This window comes from Pistacia vera, unplaced genomic scaffold (genome assembly GCF_008641045.1).
Source record: "Pistacia vera cultivar Batoury unplaced genomic scaffold, PisVer_v2 Contig78, whole genome shotgun sequence".
NCBI classification, from domain to species: domain Eukaryota; kingdom Viridiplantae; phylum Streptophyta; class Magnoliopsida; order Sapindales; family Anacardiaceae; genus Pistacia; species Pistacia vera.
The window spans coordinates 646,617-658,713 of record NW_022196645.1 but is presented as its reverse complement, the minus strand read 5'-3'; the positions used below and the strand labels follow the sequence as shown (position 1 = coordinate 658,713).

The 12,097-nt window shown below is 35.9% G+C and overlaps 1 non-coding gene across 1 annotated transcript; it reads left to right on the top strand.

The window, feature by feature from the left end:
* Positions 1 to 11,442: 11,442 nt before the first annotated feature.
* Positions 11,443 to 11,547, top strand: LOC116116749. The gene has a single exon (XR_004125860.1). It is a non-coding gene; the product is annotated as a small nucleolar RNA R71 (small nucleolar RNA).
* Positions 11,548 to 12,097: the final 550 nt, after the last annotated feature.

Here is a 12,097-nt window from a genome sequence, read left to right as displayed (position 1 = left end):
TTTTTAACTATTTCAAGTTTAAAATATAACAAACACGCCCTTGATTAATACGCATTAGTCCTTAAAGGTTTCAAAGCAAACACACCCTCTGGCCAAATGCAAATCGGCAATGACCTCCCCTTTTCCGGCGACCTTCCACCTTCTCTTACTGTCGGAAACCACCTTCTGAGTTCTGACTTTCTCCAGCATTGTCACGCTTCATCTCCAGCCGCCGCGTGATGTTTCGTCGTCCAACTTCGCCGCGTGATTTTTCCTCTATTTCCCAGCGTCGATCGGCCTTCTCTGGCATCGACAAGCTTCCTCAGCCACCGATCTACCTTTTCCCAAGCTCCCTTGCCGTCGTTCACGAAGATCCAATCATCTCACCAAAAAAAGCCACCGCGACCATTGACTTCCACCACCGATTTGCCATTTTCTGGCAATGACTCTACTTGCTAGTTGCCGATTTGCCCTCCCCATCATTCGATCTACCCTCCCTGGTGTGTCGCCGTTGCTCTCCCAATCGATCGCCGATTTGCATTTGGCCAGGGTTGTGTTTGCTAGATTTCAAACTTATAGGGACTGATGGTATTTATCAAGGGTGTTTTTGTTAGATTTTAAACCTGTCAAACCATCGGTTCAACCTGCGGTCCAACCGGTTGGACCGATTGAACCGTTACCCGGCCATCAGAGCGGGTTGCCCTCCGGTCCGATTTTTAAAATAATGCACTGACTCACTCCATTTGCCATCCTTAGCCTTGATAGATATTTAAGTAAAAAATATTCTAATGATTATTAAAAACTATCAAATACCTTTGGACCAATGGTATTTTTTCTTATATATATCTATCTATAAGTTTTTCTTTTTTATATTTATATTTTTAATAAAATATTTTTAGCAGGTTTTATGATGATTAGAGGGGTTTTAGTAATTTTAAAGGTATCTAATATTTTCCGATAATTTATGAGACGATTTTGACTTGCCAATATTTTACGGGTCAATGAAGTTAACTCATGGTAGTTTATAGCACAAATTTGAAGGTATTTCAGTCATTTATTTTGAACAAAATCCTAGTAATTTTATTTAATTTCTTAATCTATTACATTTTATTGAGCATAATTTTAGTTTTCTCTTAATTCTCCAAATAATTTAAAAAAATTGAATGAAATATTCTTTTGTTAAACTTCAATCTACACTCTCTTTTATCTTATTTTTACCTATTTTATAATTTGTAAATTAAGAAAAAAAAAATATCTTTTAACTATTGTTGTGTGTGATTTTTCCATCAAGCTTGGTGAGTTGCGAGGGATTGGCTTGACCTAGAATTAGTTCGACTCTACTAGTTGTTCGACACAGCATAAGCTCGTTGGCGTATAGCTCGACCCAGCTCAAGGTAGTCGGGAACAACCTGAATGATCATTTAATCGATTTCCAGATAACTTCAGATCCCAGATATTACGGGAATGATCAGATTAACAACAATCTCTGCACAATCACAGCGCCCAATCACAAGAATATCGGAGTAGCATTTCAAATCAATTATAATCCCTTTATTTTCGCTCTTTCCTTTGTACAAACATTATTTATAAACCCCCTCAAATGATGAAAAAGGGGTTACAAAATTTTCATAGAACTCTTATTGTAAGCTCTCACAGCAAATACAAGAATAGTGGATGTAGGCTCAAGAGTTTATCTCGCCGAACCACTTTAAAAATCTATTTGTCATTTACGTTTTATATTCATCATTTGCTCATCGCTGATTATCCGTAATCACGCACACATCAGTTCTGATCCCGCCAAGGTTGATCAGATCACTTTAGTTGGTGCAAGTTTCTGTATCAACATTTTGACGCTAAAAGGAGGGCCTCCGCCAACATCTTAGAAATTCTGGCAAACAACCACATCAACTGACTCAATCCAAGCTCACAATGGTGCGTACCAGATCAAAGACTCTTTAGTTATAGTAGATGCCCTAGAGCCAATCAATTATTGTAGAATTGACTCTTTGTAATAATGTTCATTAATCAATAAAAGGCATTTTATTCTATATCGCGTAAATCATTATTATTGCAATATGTATTGATATATGTCCTTAGAATGAAAACCTTAAAATCACGTGATATATTAATTAGTAAATCTATACAGCAAACTAACAACTACAAATCTAAGTTGTAAAAAAAGATTGGAACTATGTGGAGTATTATTTTCTTTTCAATGGTCATGTCAAATAGGCCCCCAACAGAGCAAATATTAAATTATTTTGCAATTATATTATGTATTATTGAAGTTATGAAAAGCCTTTTTCTTGTTTATATTTTTTCAATTTATATATACTTTTTCCAAATTCCATTTTATATTTTGCAATTACCCATTTTATGACAATTTATCCTTTATTTATTGCCTTTATATAGTCCAATAACCAATATTAAAGAGAATAAAGTTTAAAAGTACAAGAAAACCATTGGCCCAGTATTATCGTTAGACCCCATTTTATAATTCAACCAAATTTATATTTTTAAAGTTTATATCATATTAATTATTTGAAATTCGAAATTTTTTACTGATAAAATATACAGTATCTATGCCGTTTTTAATAATTTCTAAAAAATAAAAAATTCCTTCACTAATAATGCCAGTTAAGAAATGAAAAGAGTAGAAATGAAAGAAGGATGGAACATGATTGATGGTGCTGTAGAGTATCCAGACTCAAACACACGCGGTTGCAGGCTCCATGATCAGATATTTAGGAGAGTGCCACTGGAGATATCAGGATTTGTATCTGTTTAATATTTTTGAGCTTGGTGTCGGTGGTTCACTTGGCGAGGCATGGTTAGATTAGTGGGCGTTTGGTTACGATAATGTCCGATTATTAGGGAATGTCATCTTATATTACTGATTACCACGTTTAGTTTGTCAAGTAATTAAAGATTTTGGTAATCTTCAAATACTAATAGTAACTACTATGGGTAATATTGGAGGTATTTTGATTACCTCCATTTTTCTTAGGTATTCTGGAGATTACCAGGGTTATCCTTTTTTGTTACAATTTACCCTTATTAATGAAAATTTTGGACAATAATGCCCTCATTTTAAAATAAATTTACATTATATCCTATTTCAATTTACCCTTATTAACTAAAATTTGTACAATAATGTCCTTGATTTAAACATTTTACAAACCCTGTCACTCAGCCACCACCACCACTGCCACCCAGCCACCACCCGCCTACAGGCCCCACCACCACGGACTGCCTCGAAAAAACTCACCGGAGTCCCTAAAAAAGAACGAGTTTCGGTGAGAGGCTCCGGAGGATCTGGGTCTCTGTTAACGCCAGATCCACCGTTTGGCCTGATATGGCCGTTTTTCGGCCATCATATGGCTGGAAACGGCCATAGTCGAAGCCTCTGGTCATGGTGAGTTGCTGATGGGGACTTTTGGAGACTTCCGACGATGGTCTACGATGGCGACAGGCGGCGCCAGGAGGCGGGGGTGTTTTCGTAATAATAAAATTTTATATAACAGGGTTTTTTAACTAAATCTGAAATATTGGGGTTAAAAGAAATTATTCAAAAATTAATAATAAAAATATATTATAATAATATTTGTAAAGGGGACAATTTAGTAATTTAAATAACATACCCACCAATTTATTCCCCCATAACCAACCATATTAATATAACATACCCACCAACTAACCAAACACATTTTCTTAAAGATTTCCAGTAATCTTTCAAGGTAATCTATCTTTCCAGTAAGAGTATACTACACATACATCATTTTCTACAATATTTCACTACAATATTATGTGGCAAGATATGATTGGCTAATTTAAAGTTAAAATTAAACTTTCACCTAATCATATCTGGCCACATAATGTTTTATGGGAAATGTTGTATAAAAATTGTTTATTTATTTTCTTCTAATAATTCAAATCCAGTAATCTAACATTCCTGAACCAACCGCCTTTAGAAGTATAGATATCTTAAAGCACGACTTGGATCCGAGAGTTGAAAATAGAGGTGGACCCACTTATCTTTTGTCTGTACGCCGCTTGATTGATGGAAATCCTCGATCGTAATTCAAAAATTCCTTGTAGCATATGCTTTAAATTGGTGTTTGACGGTGATCTATTTTGCATTAATGAAATTGATGCCCATGCCATCACTTTCAATATTCAATCCTAATTAAACTAAGAGGCTTCATCTGGGGCAGGCCGTCTGAACAAAAAACCAAAAAGAAAAAAAGAGTAAACATGTACCCACCAAGGTTTGGCGAATCAAAAAACGCTTACCAATGGTTTCATAAATTCTACATTCCAACCTTTTATTACACCTGTGATTTTGGGTTCTGACAAGTATAAAAAAATGTTATTAGCTATTATCAACTGCCCTTCAAACTAATTAACAAATTATTTATAACCCCCAAATTAGTAAAATTAGAAAATAATCCTACTTTCAAATTTATTTTAAAAAACCACACCTTCTTCAACTTTCCTCTTCCCACTTGGAATGGCGCGCGCGGCGGTGTTGGTCGCTGGTGTGCTGTGTGTAAGGTTGAGCGAGCTGGCTAGGGTGTTCTTCGAACACTTGGTGGGCGAGTTGTGAGTGGAGAGGTTGTTGATGGGGGGTTTTCGCGATGACTGGTTTACATGCAACAAGAAACAACAACAGTGGTGAATGATGGTGGTCCAGAAGGGGAGAAAATGGGCGGCTGTGATCAGTGCGCAATCGCGCATGTTAAGGTGAGAAGGCGCGCGTGAATGACATAGGTTGTCATTCATGGAGATCTGGTTGGTCGACGAGGTAGTTTGCAGTGAGGGTTTTGCAGCAAGTTGAGCAAAAGTGATGGTGATGTTGGGTGGTTCGCTGTCAGAAACGCCCAACAACGTTCGAAGGAGGCTGTCGCGCGGGAGCAAAAGGCTGCGGTTGGTTGGTGGTTGCGTCGCAAGACGTCGACAATGGCAGAGGATAGTTGAGGATTCTGAAATGAGGCTTGGGATAGTAGTTGTCATAGAAACGGCAACAATGACCAACAGAAGTGCCAGCTGAAGGCTTGGTAGTTGAGAAAAAATTTTGAGATGTGAAAGTGATTTTTGAAATTTTACTAATTTGGGGAGTGAGAGATTAGGATTTACCATTTTTTTTTTGGATAAAAAAACCTAGTATGCGTTTGGTTTAATATTTTTATCCCTATTCTGGATCCTATTTTTCAAATAGCGTTTGGTACAATATTCTCAAATATTACCCTATTTTTTTTAATTACATTTTAACCCCATAAGGTTATTAATTTTACTAATACCCCCTGAAAAAAAGTTTAAAAATTAACAAAAACACCCCCATTAACCCAACTTGTCAGATTCCGGCAACCACCGTCGGTGATAGCCGGAATCTGTACAACGGCCAAACTTCCAACCAGAAATGGCCGAAGTTTACCGTTGTGGCCTTTTCCGGCCAGATCCACCACGATATCTGGCGAAAAGGCAGATCTGGCCGTCAGCGACGGCCAAAGAATGGCCGTCGTTGACGGTCACGACGGCCAAATCTGGGCCGTCGTTGACCGAAACGACGGCCACATCTTTGGCCGTCGCTGACGCTAAAATGGCCGTCTTTTGGCCTTTTCCGGCCGTCGACGGCCAATACAAACCGTAGATCGGCCTTTTCCGGCCAATCCACCATGGATCTAGCCGGAAAAGGCCATAACGACGTGTTACGGCACAGATCCGACAAGTCGTGGCCGTAAGAAATTTTCCGGTCAGATTCCGGCGGTGGTGGTCCGATCACACTGCAGATGGTGGGGGTGTTTTGGTCATTTTACATGTTAGGGTCTTTATTTAAATTAGTAAACCTAAGGGCTTTTTTATAAATTTTTAAAATTTACCTCGTAATACTCCCATATCCAATACCCAATACTATCCCTAAAATCCTATCCAAAATACTAAACCAAACGCACCCTAAATACCCTTGACCGTTTCATTAAATGTTTTATGTTTATTTAAGGAGGAATATAGAATTTATGAAACTATGGGTGGAACTTGTAGATTCGCCATACCTTGGTGGGAACTGTAGATTTTGGTGGGTAAATGTCGTTACACTCAAAAAAATAAAAAAATAAAAAATAAAAATTGGGCAGCCGCATCAACTGCCACAGTACTGTAGCTTAATAGTTAATACTAGCTCATGTGGCTCCGTGGCATTTTTTTTTTGTAACCAAAGTGTTCCAGTCAACTTTACGTATACTTCGATTAATCATAGAAGAGACTAGAGTAACAAGATGTATAGATAACATTATATTTACTCTTTTATATAATTTTAATTGATGATAATATTGTAATTTTAAAAAGTTATTAAAATGAGGTCTCTTCAAAAATTTAACGAGGTGAAATTAGTGTTTTAAAACCCAAGCTAGGTGAAACCCGACAAAGTGGTTGGGTCCCAGATTGACCGGTTTAACCGATTTGATCAGTGAATCAAACCAGTGTCCAAAAAGTTTAAAATTTAACAAAAATACCCCTAAAAATTCTATAAGTCCTTATAGGTTTAAAATCTTGCAAAAACACCCCAAACACCACTGTTAATGTTGGCAAATAAGGCATATTTCTGGTGACAACAACACTCCCCATCACTACGAAAATACTCCCCTCAGCCTTGTGATAAAAAACCATCTCACCCCTCCCCTGTTCGCCTCTCCAATCACTGACAACAACGGGCTTTTTTCGGTGACATATTTTTACGATTTGTAGTCGATCCACTCACCATAAATTACCGACGTCGCCACCATTGCACTCACTGGCCATTGATATTTAAAAGCCCTAACATTACAGTCTTTAATTGTTCACAGATTGATGCCATAATTTCTAGTGTTTTTATTGAATAAGAAAATGTGTAACTTAACCTAATGAAGCCCCAGGGTCTCAGTTCAATCGGTTCAACCGATCAAGTCAGGCTGGGTTTTAAAACACTGGGTGAAATAACATCACTCTTTCAAAAGTAAGTCTTCCATCCGGTTTAGTTTTTTCCATTGCAATTTAATGTTGCTAACAAAATTTATACTACTTGAAAAATGTTTTTATGTTTTAGTAAAATAATTTGCTTTAAAAATGGTATATTTGTAATTTTGTACTATGTTTTAGTAAAATATTATTTTAAATTTATTACACAATTTCTGACAAATCCAATTATTTAGAAAGAGAGGTTAAAGGATAATTGTTTTTAGTGTCAAGTTAACAACTCATAAGCAAATTGTCTATTAGATCACATCAGATTAATGATTAAAAAATTGGTGTATTTTGTATTACAAATTTACAATAGTTTGATCCTTTATTAAATATATTATTATTAAAATTTTGAAAATTATTTTTTTCTTAAATTCTCGACAGTATTTTTTGTTTTGTTTTGTTTTTGTTTTTGTTTTTTTTATCTTAATTAAGGATTGATTTGTTATGTTATATTAGTTGCATAATATTTATTTAAAATTATGAGAATTGGAGTAGATGAATAATATTTTAAAGGGTATATAGAGGCTAAACCTTTGCCCTAATATCATAATACAAAATTCAGTATTAATTNAATAGTGCACTTATGATAATTATTTAAGTTTATTCTATTTTGTTGTTATCCTTTTAATTGTCATGCAAACTGAACCAAAATTCCAAAACATGTAATCTCTAAAAACACATAATCTTTATATTGTCATGACTCACTCTTCCCTTCCTACATATTGCCCATTTTGTTTTTCATATACAGCATAAAATCTCATTTTACAACAAAAATAGATGCCCATTCCACAGCCCAACTCTTTTATTTTAAACTATGAATGCCAAAATTAAATTATCTAAGTAAAGCTACCTTTTATTTTAAACTATGAATGCGAGTGGTGGTGGAAGACGATAGCCCGCTGTGGTGGAAGAGGAGTCGTGAATCACGATGGTGGAAGAGGAGTCGCGAATGACGGTGGTGGAAGAGGAGTCGCAAATGACAATGGTGGAAGAGGAGTCGCAAATGATGGTTGATAAGAGCTTGAAAGTATATATTTTTTTAGTGATTTAATTGGATTATTTGTGGAAAAATGTGTTCAATTTGTGGAATTTGAATTAATTATTTCATAAATACCTTTTACGGGATCACGGGTGTATTTTGAGTATTTTTAAGTTCAAACCGATATTTGAAGGAAAAAGAATGATATCGATGGAATTCGTGACAAGTAGGAACAAACAGTGCAAGAATCGAAGTTGAAACGAGAAAGTTGTGACGTGTCAAAGATACAACGTAAAATCTGGAAATCCTTCAAGATGAGCATGCTTTGATGTTTCGTTCATAACTTGAGCTGTAGAAATCAGAATTTAATGATTCTTATGGCGTTAGAAAGATTATTCAGAGAGCTACAAAGTTTCTATTGATGACTTTATCAAATTCTAAAGATCACTAACTTGTGGAACAGAAAGAACGATCGCCATAGCGACCATTTCTGATCGCCGCAGCGATGGGTCACTGGCTTGTTTGGGTTATTGCATTCTCCTAGTCTCAATCTAAATGGGTTAAGACATTTAATTCTTTCCTAAGTAACCTCAAAACCCTAGCACTATAAATAAAGGTCTTTAATTAGTTTTTTAGAGATTAGAGAAGGAGAAAGGACGACTATTATTTTGGAGATCGGAATTCTTGCAGTTCTCTTTCACCAATAAGAGAAGTTTTTCTAGTTTTCTTTCTTGAGCTCATGTTATTGAATACAATGGTTGTTTTTATTACTGCAACTATGAACTAAATCTCTTTTCTAGGGCTAAAGATGTAGCCCAATTTATGAATATGTGTTGACGTTATCTTTATTGATTCCTTATTGAGCATTAATTCTAAGTTTTATTATTGTGTGTAATGCTTTCAATTCTTAAGGATCTAAGGGTTGAATGATATCATGGGATTGGGTTGAGATCGAGAGATGAAACCTGATTTGTCTAAGTTAATAAAACCATAGATTGAGTAAACGCTAGAGATATGTTACCGCAATCTATAAGGCTCTGGTAAATTCCATAGAACTTAATGATCTCTTAGCTTCTAAATCCAACTTAGATATATTTTGGGTTGTTGTTTTAGGGTTAATTCGCTAATTGTTCGAGAGAAAGTTAGTGAAATATTAAGGAGTTTGGCCTTTAGAATAAGCTTAATTAAGTTAGCAATAATCGTCAATACATAGGATTAAATTGGTGTGAAATCTATGTCCTAGGGTTTAGCCATATTGATCTTTATATCCAAGTATTTATAAAATTCTGATTTTGTTTAGTTTTTCATTAAATTCATTCATAAAATTCTGTTTCATCAAATAGCAATAAAATAGACTAGTTTGGTACTTGGTAGGTAGTTCTTTTGGGATTTGACACTCGTTTACTCGAGCTTTATTATTTGCACGATTTCGTATATTTGCGAATAGCCTGTCAACGGTGCTGAGTTCAAGTTCCATTCTATGGTTTCAATTGGATTTTGGGAGAGAAATTTTTTTGTTAGGAAGAGGAGTTGCACATGACGGTGGTGGAAGACTGATTGTAAGGCAATTTTGAGAGAGATTTCTAATTTAGGGGAAGAAGAGAGTTTGACGTTTTGATTTTGTTTTGGGAGAGAGATCAGATTTAGGGGGAATTTAAATTTTAGGTTTTTTTTTTTAATAATTTGGGGGGAAATGATGTGGCAGATGATGTAGCACTGTCACATCATCTACCACGTCATGATGTGAGAAGGTGTTGTACACCTAGTATTACTGTACCTTTATATTTTGTCGACACTTCTTTTGTTATTCTTACTAGAGGTGGAAAAGCAACTCGCCCGATCTGGCCCGCGACAGGTTGTTGTTAATGGCGGGTAGGTCTTGACCTGCCCGGTAACATTGGCGGGCCGGGTTAGGCTCGCCAATATTAGGGAATTGGCTGGCCCAACTTGGACCGCCAAACCTAACCCGTCGGGTTTGGGGCGGGTTAGGCTGCGGGTTGGGCCAGGTTAACCCGCTTTTTGATTTTTTTTTTTTTTTTAATTTTGTTTTGTTTAATTTTTTTTAAGTTTAAATGTTTAATTAACTTTTCAAATGAATAATTAACAATTTATAAATGTAACTGTTTTTAGTTAATTGTTAATTTCTTNCTCTTTGGTTCTTTTGAAATTGTCTTCGTGTGGACTACGTGGGTTCGATCCTACACTTGGATCGGTAGCAAAACATTCGTTGACAAATTTGGAGGAGCCTCCAACATGCGTTTGTTTTATTTAAACTTAGATTTATTTTTCCTACAGATTTTATTTTAATATGAATTGTAAAATTATACCCCTGATCTTGGCTCATGTAAACGATCTCTATATTATATTTGTTTTGTTTCCGCTGCATATATGGGACCGTTTACTAACAGTGGTATCAGAGCCTAGGGTATTGAATTTTACAATTTTTATTTGGATTGCTGATAACATGCATTTGATGGTATAATGTTGCCGTATAAAATCTGCCTTAAATCATGTTTTGAGAAATTGATTAATCGATTAATCTGATTTGTTGATGAATTGCAAGGGTAAGTTCAAATTAAATTTAGATAAAATATCATAAATTTCAGAGAATGACTTATCCCATTTGCTGTTCTTCAATAGGCTCGGAAAAGGACTAGGTGGAACATAAGGCTTTAGTGGAACAACGATGAGGCTGATCTCCTCATTCTGAATAGATACACGTGATTGCTTCCCCTTCACTTTATCTTCCCCTACATGATCAATTAAAGGCTTATTAGATTCAAAATTAATTTCCTTTTGAATTACCTTAACACTTTGGAGCACTGTGACTGCTTTCGCTTGCTCAGGTTGGTTTGTTAATTTACTAGGAACATGGCCTTATACTGCCTCTGTTATCTGTCCTATTTGAACCTCTAGCTTTCTAATGGACGCCTCTTGCTACTGAAACCTTTGTTCAAAGTTCATTTGGTTCTACTGAGACACTTGGATCATTTAAGCCAGATCGTTGATGATTGTTATTCATGAAAAACTAGGATGACTCTTCCAATTTGGGTTGTACGTATTTGAAAATGAATCATATTTAGGCCTCAGGTTGTAAGAGTTCATCATATTAGCTTGCTCTGAATACTTTAAAAAATTCCACTAGGAGGACAAGAGTTAGTTACATGACCAATATTACCACAAATAGCACATACCTCTTTTGCAGTACTTTGTCCTTGTCCCATCATCATATTGCACATAGTTTTCATCTGCTTGGCTAACTCTGAAACCTGCATCGCCAACTCAGTGTTAGTATTTACTTCATACATCCCTCTTGATTTTCCTCTAACACTTTTTTGCTGTGAGTTGGCTCCAAGCATCTCATATGACTTATTCGTCTCTTGTGCAGTCTTTTCCCCCATAGCATCACCTGCAACATTATCAACCATGGCTTAACAAGCCTGGGTCAGTCCATCATAGAAAAAATTGGTTCAGTAACTCTAAAGGATATCTATGATGTGGACACTGAACTAAAAACAATTTAAAACATTCCCAAGCTTCATGGAATGGCTCACCTTCCATTTGTGAGAAAGTAGCAATCTTACCCCTAAACTCTACAGTTTTGTCACGAGAATAGAATTTACCGATGAACTTATTATAAACTGCATCCCAAATGGTAAGTGAAGCGGGGGTTAATGACATGAACTATGTTTTAGCCGCATCCTTCAAGGTGTAAGGAAAACAACGCATCCGCAATTGGTCTTATATCAAACTTTGCAAAGGAAAAGTTTGAATAGTAGAATAAAAATCACGAATAAATGTTAAGGGGTCCTCTTTGGCTATGCCATAGAATAAAGGTAACATCTAAAAGTGAATGTGCTTCAGTTCGTAATTCCTTGCTGCCTCATTCAGCACTATGCAAGATGGCGACGTTCCTATGGTAGAACGTGCATACTCCTTCATAGGTCGAGGTAATTTTGCCATTATCTTTGGCTCTAAACTTGAATCTGATGAATTTTCAGGAAATTCTGGTTCCTTCCTCTTTCAATCGATCAAATTGACTCTATCCACGTAAGGTACTAATTCTTTATCTAGTGATCGGCGACCTTGCATTCAAATACAAACACACCAACGAAAACAAAAACAAAAGAAAAAAAAAAATAA